This window comes from Protopterus annectens, chromosome 10.part0, assembly GCF_019279795.1.
Source record: "Protopterus annectens isolate FY-2018-M chromosome 10.part0, PAN1.0, whole genome shotgun sequence".
Classification (NCBI taxonomy): domain Eukaryota; kingdom Metazoa; phylum Chordata; order Ceratodontiformes; family Protopteridae; genus Protopterus; species Protopterus annectens.
The window spans coordinates 586,379,775-586,394,887 of record NC_056744.1 but is presented as its reverse complement, the minus strand read 5'-3'; positions in this window follow the sequence as shown (position 1 = coordinate 586,394,887).

Here is a 15,113-nt window from a genome sequence, read left to right as displayed (position 1 = left end):
GGGATCAGGTTGAGGAGACCCTGGAGAGGTGGAGATATGCTCTAGAGGTGAGAGGAATGAAGGTCAGCAGGACTAAGACAGAATATATGTGTGTGAATGAGAGGGAGGATAGAGGAATGGTGAGGATGCAGGGAGTAGAGTTGGCAAAGGTGGATGAGTTTAAATACTTGGGATCAACAGTTCAGAGTAATGGTGAGTGTGGAAGAGAGGTGAAGAAGAGAGTACAGGCAGGATGGAATGGGTGGAGAAGAGTGTCAGGAGTGATTTGTGACAGACAAGTACCAGTAAGAGTGAAAGGGAAGGTCTACAAGAGGGTAGTGAGACCAGCTATGTTATATGGGTTGGAGACAGTGGCAGTGACAAAAAGGCAGGAGTCAGAGCTGGATGTGGCAGAGTTAAAGATGTTAAGATTTGCACTGGGTGTGATGAGGGTGGACAGGATTAGGAATAAGTATATAAGAGGGTCAACCCAGGTTGGACGGTTTGGATACATAGCCAGAAAGGTGAGATTACATTGGTTTGGACATGTGCTGAGGAGGGATGCTTGGTATATTGGGAAAAAGATGCTAAGGATGAAGCTGCCAGGTAAGAGGAAAAGAGGAAGACCTAAGTTAAGGTTTATGGATGTGGTGAGAAAAGAAATGCAGGTGGTTGGTGTGATAGAGAAAGATGCAGAGGACAGGAAGAAATGGAAACAGATGATCCGCTGTGGTGACCCCTAATGGGAACAGCCAAAAGAAAAAGAAGAAGGTACTTCAGAATCAGACTCAGTACATGTAAAATGGAATGCCTGGAATATCATTTGTTAGGTTTACTGGTCTGGGACTGGTTCTCTACGTTAGATTTGCTTAAGCTTTTTGGTTCTGCTCCATATGCATCCTCCTTTTCTGGAAAATTACATAATTGCTTAAAATATTTTGTGCATAGAAATAAGGAAATGACTGCATTTGAGAATGTTTGGCTATGACGATGGTTACAGTATGATGCTATTTTGGATATTTGTTGGGGCATTTTGTATCATTTGTGTGCCAGAAATACATCTCTGATATAGCCTGTAGTTTACATCCACAGAAATCAATAGCATTAAACACTACGTGTCTGCACTCCCCCCCCCCCCCCCACACACACACACACACACTGCCACCACCAAATGAAGTAAGATCATGTGCAAGTTCTTGGCAACTACCATGTGAAAGAAATGCTTTGCAAGAGTAATATACATTTCATTGAAGAAAGATCGACCAATAGTTCTGAAATCTGAGTATGGTTTATGTGTGTGTGTGTGTGTGGGGGGGTGCATATATACTCACCTTCATGACAGTGTCTTTTTTGTGCCTTTAACCTAACAAGATCAAGTTGTATACTGTGGTTGGGGCTGTGTGTGACTGGAACAAATGGGCCCTGATGCTTACTGTCAAGTCTAGCTTTGCAAAACTATAATGTCTGTACTTTAAGATGAATGTACAATAATTAGCAAGCTTATGAGTAGTTCATGTATGTTTCATATCTGTTTATTCTCTATACTGAATGTTTATTTAAAATTGTTTCTAATATGTTGAGCTTTTCTTCCTGGACATTGTTGACAAGGGAATTTTGTTTTATAAAACAGTGTTGCATTGTAGAAACTCAGGTAAATAGAAGTAAAATACTTAAAATGAAATGTGTACTTGACTGGCATACTCATTTTGTTGACAGAAGCATTAGTCACAGCTTGTAAGTATGCAACGCAGCTGTTACTATTGTTTGTACTTTAATCCTGACAGGTAAAAAGCAGCTACTTTACTTAGGTAATGGGGGGTGTTTGTGAATTCATTGAGGTGACTGGCCTTGTTTACTGTCTAAATTTTGGCTTTGCAAGATAACTGTTTATTTGGGTGAAGACAGCTGTTGTGCTAGCCTGTAACTGCCGTTTCTGTGCAACAGACTAAATTAATGCAGCTATTAAAATTTTCATTTTAATCCAGGCAGGGTCAGCAGATATTTTAGGTTGGCAATTGATATGATGGTTGTTTGTGGATGAAATGTTTGGCACTGTAGCGTTGGTGTAATTCTGGCTTTGCAGAACAAAGTGTGTGTGTGTGGGGGGGTGTTTGTGAAGAAATGAAATGATTGGCCCTACTACTAACTGTTAAGATTTCTGTGCAGTTAGATGGAGTGAGATGTATTGAGTACAAGTGTTAACCTCTGGATAATGTTCATGCAAAAGATGTAGTTACATTATTGTTTTGGTTTCTGATTTCAGAGGTTCAAGCCAGGTACTTTTGGTAGCCTATTGGGATGGGGGACTATCATGTCAGTGTGAGAATGAAATAACTGGCCTTCTACTGTTGTAATTCTGGTTTTGTAAAACTAATGTGTCTGAGGGAATAATCAATATACATACAGGCTGTGACTATTGTCTCTGTGCAGCAGATGTATTTTGATGCTGGAAGGATCAAAGCAGAAACTGTAGTGGTGGGCAATGAAATTACTGCCCGTTTTATTTTTAGTCCTGCAAACCCAGAATTAAGACAGAATGTAAGCTGTGACAGTGTGTGCATCACAAATGCATTAATATAGTCTTTTAAATCCTGGCAGAGCCAAACCAGATAGTTGGTAGGTCATAGCTGTGGGAGACTGTCAGTGCTGTTTCTGAAGCTGTACTTTAAAATGTATACACCAATGGCACTTAAATAATTTCTGCAATATCTTCATTTCAGAGTTACAACTGCGATAACCAGAATGAGTGAGCAGAGTGTTACGGTGGCCTATCTGAAATGTATTAATTTTAGAGACTTGACTATGAATGAAAAGTTAAGAATCAAGAGGACTGGAAGACCCACACCTGATCTGAAGATGGAGTCTCTGGGTACAAGTAAGTCAAGAACATACACACCCAGCTTCAGCAGGTCAGTGTACAACAAACACACCTGGATCTGTGGTTGTGAGGAAACAAACAGCTTGTACTGCTTCCCATGTTTGTTGTTCAGTGGAGAGGATGCCTGGACATCAAAGGGTATGAATGACCTGAAGAGAATGGAAGAAAAGTCCAGAAAGCACGAACAGTCTGCTAAATATTTTGACAACCAAATGACCCTAGCAGTGTTGAGAACTATGGATATCAGATCTCAGTTAAGTAGTGGATACCAATTATCATTGGAAAGACACAACAAGAAAGTGGAAGAAAACCGTCGTGTTCTATCACTTATAATAGACTGCATCAAGCTGTGTGCTGAAAAAGAAGTTGCTTTAAGAGGCCATGATGAGTCTGAAGAGTCACTGAGTGCAAGAATGTTCCAGAGACTGATAGACTTCACCTGCAAGATTGATCAGAAGTTGGCTGAACACTTGAGAACTGCAACTGTTTTTAAAGGAACATCAAAAAATGTTCAAAATGAACTCCTGGACTGCATGCTAACAATATGCAGAAAAGAAATAAAAAAGGAGATTCGTACTGCAAATTTTGTAGCAGTAATTGCAGATGAAACCACTGATGTTGCTAGGCTATGGCAAATTGCTGTTGTGTTCCATTACGTTGTCAATGGACAGGTGTTGTAACATTTTTGGAGATACTTTATACTACTTGGACAAATAGCAGGGCATATTGCTGGTGTGATAAGACAACAGTTGAAGGAAGAAGTGGGAGACCAGCATGAAAAAGGGATTGCGCAGTTATGATGGTGCATCTGTTATGAGTGGTGTTCAGCATGGGGTCCAGGCCATCATAAGAGAGCAGTTTAAATATGCCTGCTATGTACACTGCTATGCCCACCAACTTAATCTGGTAATGCAAAGAGCCACGCAACAGAATACTGAAGCAAGGACATTTTTTTAACACATGGTGGAATTCCAGCCTTTTTCACTCATTCAGTTCAGGGACAAGCTACTCTGGATAGTATAGTATCACAACACATGCCAAGAGTGTCAGGAACACGGTGTAATTTTAACATCTGTACTGTAAATGCAGTGTACGAGTACTTGGAGTCGCTGTCGGAGTCCTTTCTTTATTTGTACAAGTGTCCTACATCTGCTGCAGCAACTGTACAGGAAGCAAATAGGCTACTGTGAACAGTTGAAGATGATGAATTTAAATTTTGGCTTGCTGTTTTCCATCGTATAATGCCCCATGTTGACATTCTTTACAGGCAACTGCAGTGTCGTACCACAGATGCAACCGCTGTTGAAAAGGATGTGCATACATTTTTGAATGAAATTGACTGTGTCAGTTCAGGTATCGATGGTATTACAGAACAATATCTACAGACAGAGAATGTCCTGTCAAGACATAGACAAGGGCCATCAGCTTCCCGACCACTGCATGAGACATTGTTGATTGCTGCAAAGGAAGTGTGTGATGTCAAAGTTCCAGGCAACATCACGATTTCAACAAAATGGCCATCTTCAAGCTTCTCAACTACTTCTGGCTGAAAGGTTTTCAGCATACATAAGAGAGTTTCCAGAAAATCTTTTCACAGCAACAATAGACAACTTTCCATTCCTGTTGAGGGGAAAACTTAGAACAGAACTTGGAATGGTGTATCAACGTGAAGACTTTGCAGCAACTGGCAGTGCAGTCCAGTTGTTGGTGGACAACTCATTAACCAGTGTGTTTTCACAGATTTGCAATGTGTTGTTAATTATAGCCACCACACCAATGTCAACTGCTGAGGCAGAAAGGTGTTCCTCAACATTGAAAAGAATTAAAACATTTCTTCATAGTACAATGAGTCAAGAAAGAATGAATGCATTGGCTATTATTTCCATAGGAAAGCAGTTAACGTGGAGTATAACTAACTTCAACCAAAGAGTTATTGATTTGTTTGCACAAAATAAAGACAGACAAATGGATTTTATCTATAAGTAAAACCTGAGAAATACCCAGAGGAACACAATAGAGGCTCGTATTTGGTACTATACTACAAGCACTTATGTAACCCAGTCAATGGGGATGCACAAGCCAGTGTATTTCTTTGTGCCGGTCCCAAGCCCATATAAATGTGGAAGGTTATGTCAGGAAGGGCATCAAGTGTAACCTCTGCCAAATGACATATGCGGACAACAATACAGATTTCCATACCGGATTTGTCGATGCCAGGGTTAACAATGATCGCCACCAGTACTATTAGCCAACAGGGTGCTGGTAGAAACTGGGCTACTGTTGGCCACAGGAGAAGAGGGGGAAGGCATGCCCAAAGGCAAGATTGTGTTGATTTGGCCATGTGCTGAGGAGGGATGCTGGGTATATTGGGAAAAAGATGCTAAGGATAGAGCTGCCAGGGAAGAAGAAAAAAGGAAGGCCTCAGATAAGGTTTATAGATGTGGTGAGAGAGGACATGCAGGTGGTTGGTATGACAGAGCAAGATGCAGAGGACAGAAAGAAATGGAAACAGATGATCTACTCTGGCAACCCCTAACGGGAACAGCTGAAAGAGATCACTACAAGCACTTATTTGGAACCAGATGGGGTCACGTGAATAGTGTTTGCTTGGGAAACTTTAAACTGTCCCTTTTGAGCCTGCATGAGAAAGGGGGGGGGGAGGAATCCAGTATGACCTGATGTGTTCTAGACCAGACCACAGCTTCTCATCAGGTGCAGAAATAGAGTATGAAGTACTGTTTGCAGCATACCACAGAGGTAAGTCTTCATCAGGTGCAGAAACAGAGTACAGAGTACTATTTGCAGCATACCACAGAGGTAAATCTTCAAACCAATCTGTATATACATGTAACAATGTGTGCTGTGTAGAGTATTCAGCATGCACCATCGTGACAGAGCATTTATATCATGTAAATTAGTAAGCATGTCCAGCATTGATCCCACTGCACCATAGCCCCACCCTGTTTTAGTTGACCACATCCCTTCCCAGCCATCCACCTGGACTTAATGACCACTTATAACCACAGTTTTTATGGGGAAGGACATATTCCTATAGTATTGGTTAACATCAGTTGTGTCAGGTATAGTATGGTTCTATCACTTTCATTATTGATTCAATATACCTGCTAATATTTTAATTACCACATTTATTATGAGGACTGATATATGTTAGTTCTTTTGGTTACCAACTATGCATGCCATAGTTGGGTTTTGATCTTCATCAGTTGGGATCTATTATGTGTGGCTAAAATATTTACACTTTACATATATGTGTGTATATATAGTGGTCTAATTATTATTAATATGTTTAAGTGTTTGGTATAAGTGCATACATTTATCTTTTTACATATGCTACTCTTATTGTAGGTCAAATATATGTTAAATGTTTTTATGATATCCTGGTATGGGTCTGAATAGTTGCCTTGGTCTCTGTTTTAGTTCTGCCATTTCATGTATTATTCATGAATGACAGGAGCATACCAGTGTTTTCATTGGTTAGCAGGATGTATAAATATGTATAGTCATTTATGTGCTGTATGTCCATTTGTCTAACACTGAAGAAGGCATGAATTTGCCGAAACCGGTCTGTTTATAAATTCAAATAAAGTCTTATTTATTCACTATCGATTTTGGACTGCATTTTGACTGCTAATATTGCTGGCCAATTGTGTTTGTTGAATGGTACATTCTATAATGGTGTCATTATTAATACTGTGCCTATTCTATTTTTGAGGATAGAAATCAGCAGGTAACCAAGATTAGGACCTTGGGAGATATCTTCTGCAGTCCTATAATGAGTATTCAACTCTGTAGACATGTAATATTCACTGCTTGATTAAGTAAGTAGTTCTGAAGCAGTTAATTTATGCTACAAACAGTGCTTTTCTTTTCTATATGAGTAACTGACAAGTTCATAGGGCATGAGGATGTCGATAAAGATCACTGGTGAAGAATATGTGTTGTTAAGGTTATAGATAATAGTGATAGTGCCCATTCATTAGAGAAACAGTGACTCCATCACTAGTGTGCTCTTTACTAAAGTCACATTTTGTCAGTGTTAGAATGTTGTGTTCTAAGTTGTGATAAAGTTAATTATGGAATACTTTCTGCAGCAATTTAATCAGCAGCTCAGGGATACTGATAGATCTGGAGTTATCTGTAGTGAAAGTGTCTCCTTTTCTGGGTAGAGGAAGGTTTGTTATTTGCTTTATGTGTCAGGAAATGTACTTTTTGTGTACTTATGTTTATTAATTGTGTTAGTGGATAAGTCTTGTATGGGGCATTAATTTTATTTCTTTTGGCAGTAGAGCATCAATGGAGGTAGAACCATTTGTCTCTAAATGTAGGTGATGATAACATTACTTGTTTTGGTATAACTTAAATTGAATTTTCAGGTGGTCCACAGAGGCTTTGTAAGTGGAACACTGGATGATTCTAGCAGTCTCCTGATTATTCTCAGATATAATTGGGTTGTCAGTAGCTCATGCTTTATTTAAGCAATAACCCACACCTGGGTGTGGGTAATGCTGGATTTACCCATGGTTGGTGTGGTTTGGTCATGAGGGTGAAGCCCGAGTGGCCAAACAAAGACAACCGTGGATAAATCCAGCATTACCCACACCCAGAAGTGGGTTATTGCTATTATACAATGAAATTATTTAAGAAAAAAAATACTTACTTTTCTTAAATAATGGCATTGTATAATGCCTCTGTGCTGCCCTTCCACAGCTGCTGAGTATTCTGTGGTAGTTCTGATGTACTATGCATGCGTATGCTTATGCAGTACATCAGAGCTGTGTGTGGAAGCAACAGAGAAAGGAAGATCTCTGTTGCTTTTTTAAATGTGTCTCGCTATATTAAAAGAGTTTAACATAGCGAGATATCTTTAAAAAAAGCAATGGAGAAAGGAAGATCTCCGTTGCTTTTTTTAAGATATCTCGCTATGTTAAACTCATTTAACATAGCAAGATTACAGCAATGGCTCTTCCTTTCTCCGTTGCTACCAAAAGCACAAAAAAATCAAGACTTATACTAATGGAAAAAGTCCGGGCGACTGGCCATTTTTCCATTAGTATGTCTGATTTACAATGGGCACTCTGACCAATCAGCGTGCACATTTTGAAATATTAATGGGGGGGGGGGGTCATTGTATAATGACAGTTATATTTTATATTTTTTTTACTTGCTATAATTTTGAGTTTAGAGTTGTGAGAAATGTTCTGTTTTTGTTTTTGCTTGTTCACATTAGCTTGCTATATGTTTCATCTAAATAAACCCTGTCAGTCCATTCATTCCACAAGAGAGTAACTAGGCATCACTGGGCTAAAAGATAGCCCTATGGTCCATTTGGTCCTGTCTGGGTAGTGTGATCACTAAACATATTACCCAGTAGTGAAAGTCAGATGGTAGGTAGTAGCCCCTGTAAGTGGTCCTGTGGAATGACCTATCTATCTCCAGAGGAGATTCCCCACCTTCATTGAGGCAACGCAGTAAGATATGCTGTTGCTGCCTGTCACAAGATGTATTTATTTTATTTATTTATTTATTTATTCATTTGACATTTGTTTATTGGAATAGTCCATCTGGGTCAAAGGAACCCATTTTCAGCAGAGGCTCATGGAGAAAAGTTACAACTACAGACCATGATTTAAATACATATTACAAACAAATTACAATGTCTTAGCTTAATGCTTAATATAGAATAAAGTAGTTCCAGGTTAATGTAGAGACACAGACATCTTAACATTTAACCATACAAGAAAAATATCCAATGTATATACAATATTAGACAGTCTTTTGCTCATAGTCATGGGACATGGGTACAATACATTCTTTCATAGTATAAATAGTTTATATTCCCCTGATCATTTTTTTTTAGGGGGGGAGAGTGTGGAAAGTGGGGTTAGTTATTTGATGTACAGATAGGAGGAAATAAAAAGAAGGTGTGAATGTCAGCTTGGAGTAGAACAGACAGAGCAGAGAAAGCAGAGGTGAAGCTAACCAGGAGCAGAGCATATGCACTGCCACAATTTATTTAGATGTTGTTTTAATGAGGTTCTGAAGACTACCAGGCTAGGAACTGTTCAGGTCGATAGGAGTAGAGAGTTCCAAACTTTAGCAAATGAGTAAGAAACTAGGCTTGGTCCTGGAAGTCTAGAGGACTTGGAGATAGTATGGAGTTTTTTTTCTCTGGACCTAAGGGTTCTGTTTGGGATGTAAGGTTTGATTATGTGGTTCAAGCACTGGGCAGGCTAAGCATTTATAGATAATGTTGTGTAAGGATAAGAGCTGGACATAATGGAGGTGGTTAGGGATTTCTAGTCATTGAAGCATATGTAATGCTCTACAATGTTGTGTGTAGGTTTTTGAGCTGGTGGCAAATTTGATCATTTTGTTGTAGCACTGCTCTATTTTGGATCAAATAGAGGACTGTATTTTAATAGGAATAGTGGAACCGTAAAGTAGGGAGGGGAGCAGGAAAGTTTTAGCAAGAGTGGCTTTGTTCGATGCATTCAGGGAGTGTTTGCTTTTATAGAGGATGGCTAGTTTCTGGTGAGTTTTCTTAATACTGTGTTGTACATGGAGATTGAACTTAAGTTGATTGTTGATGATGACTCCTAGCAGTTTACTCTGTTGTACTATTTCAATGACAGTGTTGTCTGCTGAATGTATTTTGAACTGATTTATGCCAGTAGGGTTATTTTTTGGAAGGAAGAGAAGGAGTTTGTTTTTTAAGGTTAAGGAATAGTTAAGAGTTATTGACCTAGGTTTCAATGGCAGTAAAGGTTTGTTGCATGATGGAAACCAGTTGGGGAAGAGTAGGAGAGATCCAGATAATAGTGGAGTTATCTGCATATTGTATGAGTGCTCCAGGGGATAAGGAAGTATACAGATTGTTCTTAAAGATACTAAAGAGTAAAGGTTCAAGAATTGCACCTTGTGGGACAACACTGGGGTTGTGTAGAAATGGAGAGATTTCATATACCCATTTTATGGCTTGTTTTCAATCATATAGGTAACTGTTAAACCACTGTAGAGTAGGAGGCATAAATCCTAGGTTAGAGAGCCTGTTGAAGAGTATGGAATGAGAGACAGCATCAAATGCTTTTGATAGATTGAGAAATACTGCTGATACAAAACTACTTGCAGCTCTCGTCCTATTTACAGAGTCAGTGAAGGACAGGAGAGCAGTAGATGTGCTGTTGGCTGGGCAGAAACCATGTTGCATGTGTGCGAGTAGATCATAATACAGTAAGTATTGCATTATTTGTTGGTGAATACCTTTTTCCTTTATTTTGGAGATGGGAGATAGAATGGCTATGGGTCAGAAGTTAGTAAGTTCTGTGAAATATTCCCTTTTGTGAATAGGAATAATATGAGACATTTTCTAAATGCTGGAAACTAATGATTCTGAGATGGAGCTCTTGATTAGAATAAATATGGGATATGCAAGTCAGCAGCTAATTTAAGGTACTGAGGAGGGAGGTTATCTGCAGAGGGAGAGCAGAGATTTAAGTTTAAACAATTAGTCTTTTTTGAGATTGATATGGATGAGTTGAAGAGACAGATAGAGGCTGAGGTATCAGAATGTCGTTTTGCGCTGTTATGGTGGAGAAGGCCAGGGCTAGGCAAAGAGACACGATTGAAGGTAGCTGTGAAAGGGTCTATATCACATAGTCAAAGTCTTATAACTTCAAATGCATAATGTTCAAACCATTATGTTTGAAGGTACAAAACTTTGACTATGCATTAAAAAAAAACAACAGAAAACAAAATAAACTTTTTTAAGCAGGGGGTAAGCCCCCCGGCACTGCCTACATGGGGAGGTCTACACCCCTCACACCCCCTCCTACTTAAACATACCAACTCTGAGATTGCACCCCATTGAATAAAATGGAAACCTCTGCTTATGGAGATTTCCATTGAAATGCTCGAACTTTTACAAATTCAAACTTATGGTCTCGACCATATGAGGTTTGAACTTGTAAAATGTTCGACTACATGATAGGAACCCGTAGAATTGGAGTTGGGGCTGGAACTGGGGGTTTTAGAGGGTGGCTATAGATTGTATAAAGTGATTGTTGACCTCCTAAAGGAGGGGCATCAGGAGAAGGGCAATGTTTCTTTTTTGTCCCGGAGTTAAGTAGGGATGAGATGAAAGACCAGAGTTTTGCAGGTTTAGTTTTGTCTTCATGTTGATGGTGGGTGTGGTATAATTTTTTTTAATCACTTGTTTCTTAACTTGGATGTGGAGTTATCTGTAGACTAGTAGATTTTCTTCATTTTTATTTTATTTCCAATTATCCCAGTCTATGTCCCTTTGTTTATTTAGATTTTTGGATGCTTTATATAACTATGGAGCAGAATTCTTTTTAACTCTTTTAGTGCATACCTGATCAAGAAAATAAAGTATTTGTAGAAAAGTGGAGTTGAAATACTGCACTGCTTCATCTAAAGGGAGATATTTTAGGGGACACCAATTTATTGTCTTTAGTAGAGCATTGAATTTATCTTGAAAAAAATTGTTAGGTTACAAATGCATATCAGAGTGTGTTTTTCAGGCAGGTGTGTGGAGGCTGTAATGAGAAATGTGGGTAGGTGGTCCCTTAGGGAATTAGGAAATGTTTCTATACAGATAAAGTTAGTAGGATGAGACTCTAAAATCCAGTCTAAAGTAGATTGTTGGGTATGGTCCTCGTTATACTGAGTTAGACAATTTATGATTTGAGAAAAAACAGAGGCTTATACTGTTTGTTGGTAATTTTGATTTGAGAGATAACCAGTCTATGTTGACATTCCCTAAAATGATAGTCTTGTGTTTGACTGTTCGTGATATCCAGGACAGTATATCTTTCAGTATGGGTATATTTTGTCCTGGGGAATGTACATTACTATGAAACAGATATGTTTCATCCTATTAAAGTTAGGGAAGGAAATGATGATTTCAGCATTAGTGAACGTAGGGATTTTGTTAGTAAAATGCATAATATTAAAGGTGTCAGGATAAAGTAGGGCTACACACTTTACTTATGAGTTCTGCCCAGTATAGCTATGATAAAAGTTGGGAGGTATGACTTTTGAGTCTTTTATGATAGGATTTAGCCAGGTTTTGGATAAGGCTAGAATGTCTGGTTTGTATTCTAGTCTATCCAGGCATGCAAGGGGGCTATTTTATTGCATATCCTTCTAAGGCTGAGGGTCATTGTATTTAGGTTTTTAGGGCATGCTCCAGGGTATAGGTTAGTGCAAGGACCTGGATTCAGGTGGATGCCTTTGCATTCAAATCATATGGAAATTAGATAAGAGTATAGGGTATTATGTTTTTTTGATATGGCAGATGCAAGGGGTAAGAGGTACAGTTTGGTGTGTGTACATCAGTTAGGAGTTTAGGAGCTGAATAGTAGGAGAAGATATAGTGAAATAATTGTGGTAAAGATATTGGAGAAGCTGCTGGATTGAGTTGGGTATGTGATAGTGGAGGTAGCTGATGAGGCATAGTTACTTGCAATTTGTGATGATAGTGATGTAAGTGTGATGATTATTAATAGAGTGGTTAAACAAGAAAATAGAAACATAATTATTTATTAGGATGTGTTTGAAAGGTTTAGTGGTGGTATAGACTGAAAGTTTAGTCTTACAATGTAGGAGTACAAGTTGGTTGGCTGGGTTGGTTGTAAATTACAGGGTAGTGTACTAATAGGGAGGGGTAAGGAAGCAGATTGGAGAACAGGGTGGATATCTTCAATGATGTGTTGACAGATGAGTGGAGTTCTATAAAGTATAAGTGTAGGAGTAGTGGGTGTGGCTGGGAATTGGAGGTAGGGTAAGGGAGTGGAGTATTGCCCAAGCAGACTGATAGCAGAACAAAGCAGGCTGATTCCACACTAGTGGTGTATGAACAAAAAATATCTATAAATTAGACAAGCATAAGACAGAAAAAAAAGGAATTCAATTATCTTACATTAGTAGACGTCTTGTTGATTTTCTAATTCCTATTAATGTTATAGTTGAGCATGTTGTCATTTACTGTTTTGCTGGTAAAGATATGTAAAGAATTACAACACTAAGCGTGTTTACATAAAAATAAAAAAAGTCCCTGATGTCTTATTATTTCATTTGTAAATAAAGAAAAGGAAAAAGGAAAGCTCTTTACTTTCCCCTTAATTTCTTCTTTTTCTCATATGTCTTATTTAAATTTGTCTCATTATGTCTTTTTAAGGATATAATGGACCAGTCCATATCCTCTGTTTGTTTAAAAATGTTTTTAGTTTGTAGCTATGACAATGCAAGGTCAAGATCTTCAAAGAATTCAACCTCATTAGAAAGGAAAATCTTAGAGTAAGTCATGACAAAATATTATTAGTTTCCCTTAAATGAAGCATACATAATTTATACTAGTATATGATCTGAAGGTCTGCATACAGAGTTGCTTATTCTGGAACTAATGCATACTTTATATTTGAAGTAGAATATGGTTGCAGTATAACACATACTTGAATTTAAAGTTGTTTAATTCATACAGACTGTATTTACCTACTAAGGGGAAACACACCCTCTTGTTAAAAAAAGAAAATACATTAACAGTGTTAAATTAAAACTGCTACTTAAATGGCATACCAAAGGAAATGACAGATAAATATCTTCACCTAAGTGTGGCAGTAGCTCAATGTAATCATTAACTGCAGTAACATGGAAAAGCTGTTTCACTAACACTAATAGTAAAACTTAAAGTTGTCTGTCTTCCTATTACATAGAGTTAGATAATATGCTGTTGTTCTTTTCAATAGAATGATTTATGATGTGCTGGATTGGGGAGATGGTGATTGCAGGTGCTATGGCTGTGTGTTTTGATGTTGTTTAACAGCAGAAAGATTGTGAAGTTTTAAATGGCTTGGGAATAGCCTCTATTCATAGATGAAATGCTCAGGTTCAATAATGTTTTGTCCCTATGTGAGGTGCTTCTGTGGTAGTAGGATATGAAGCCCCTCTCTCCATAGCTTGAGCTTTTTTTACAGAGGCTCAACATACATTGTATGAATGCAGTTTCAATACACTCAAAAATCTCATACATAAAGTAAAAAATAAATAAATAAACTGTATACTTGGGGTAAAAAGGTCTTGTTACCAGGCAGAACTGTTAAAATCAAACACTTTAATAATAAAAAAAAACTAAACTCTAAGCTCTGAGTTTGAGTCCCAAAGATGACAAAGCAAAAACTTGGAAGTAAATCCAAGAAATCCAAAACAAAACAATGGACAAGTGATGAAGAAAGCTGATAAAGCTGAAAGCACTTGTCCATTTTTTTGTTTTGGATTTCTTTAATTGAAGTGATTGATTTTAACAATTCTGCCTGGTAACAAGACCTTTTTACCCCAATCTGTTATTTTCATTCTTGCAAGGCCAGTGAAACCTGTACATTTTATTTCACTCACTGTATACTTGGCAGAAATAATGTAGGAGGCTTTAATCTGCAGTAATAAACCACTGAATATAAACAAATAATGAAATATTGTTTAAACATTGCAGAGCAACTATTCATTTACTTTAATATAATCTTACAAAGAGGGAATAGACGGGTCTGAAAGCACATTGACCTTATGGTGTGACACACCACAAAACATTTTAAATGATTGTGCAGCAGTCCATATTTAATACTGTTAGCTGATGCATTTCAAAACTATGCATAGATAAGGGACAGTAATAAGAGATGTAGTCATACATTATTTTAACACCTTAATGAATGCATATGTTAAATACAAGTTAAGATGTGAAATAATTGTTCTACTATTGTATATTAACAATGCTTTGAAGGATACATGTTCATCTTTATTTTACTGTTAATGGCATCATATTTGATTGTAGTAGAGTAGACTTTTTATTGCTTTTTGTCAGAGTATTGGATGGATGTGTTTGCGTGGATGGTTAGACTATTCAAGCAGGGAGTGTTAGACTCCATGGGGGGTAAGAGGGATTTTAAAACAAATGTTTAATGATAATTCATTTTTTTAGCTTTTTTGAAGTGTCCAAAATATTAACTATTTTATGTCTAATCAAACTTCAAATATTAATGTTCACATGATGGTTACTAAGCAGTTCTTTATTAACAGAGTGCCATTATCTATGAGAAGTACATGTATACTTTTGATTAGTAGGACACATTACATTTATTAACTGTATTTCCATAAATGTCAATGGATTAAATAACTGATGCAAGAGAGAGCTTAAACAGATATTTGAAGTTGTTTAATTCTCAAG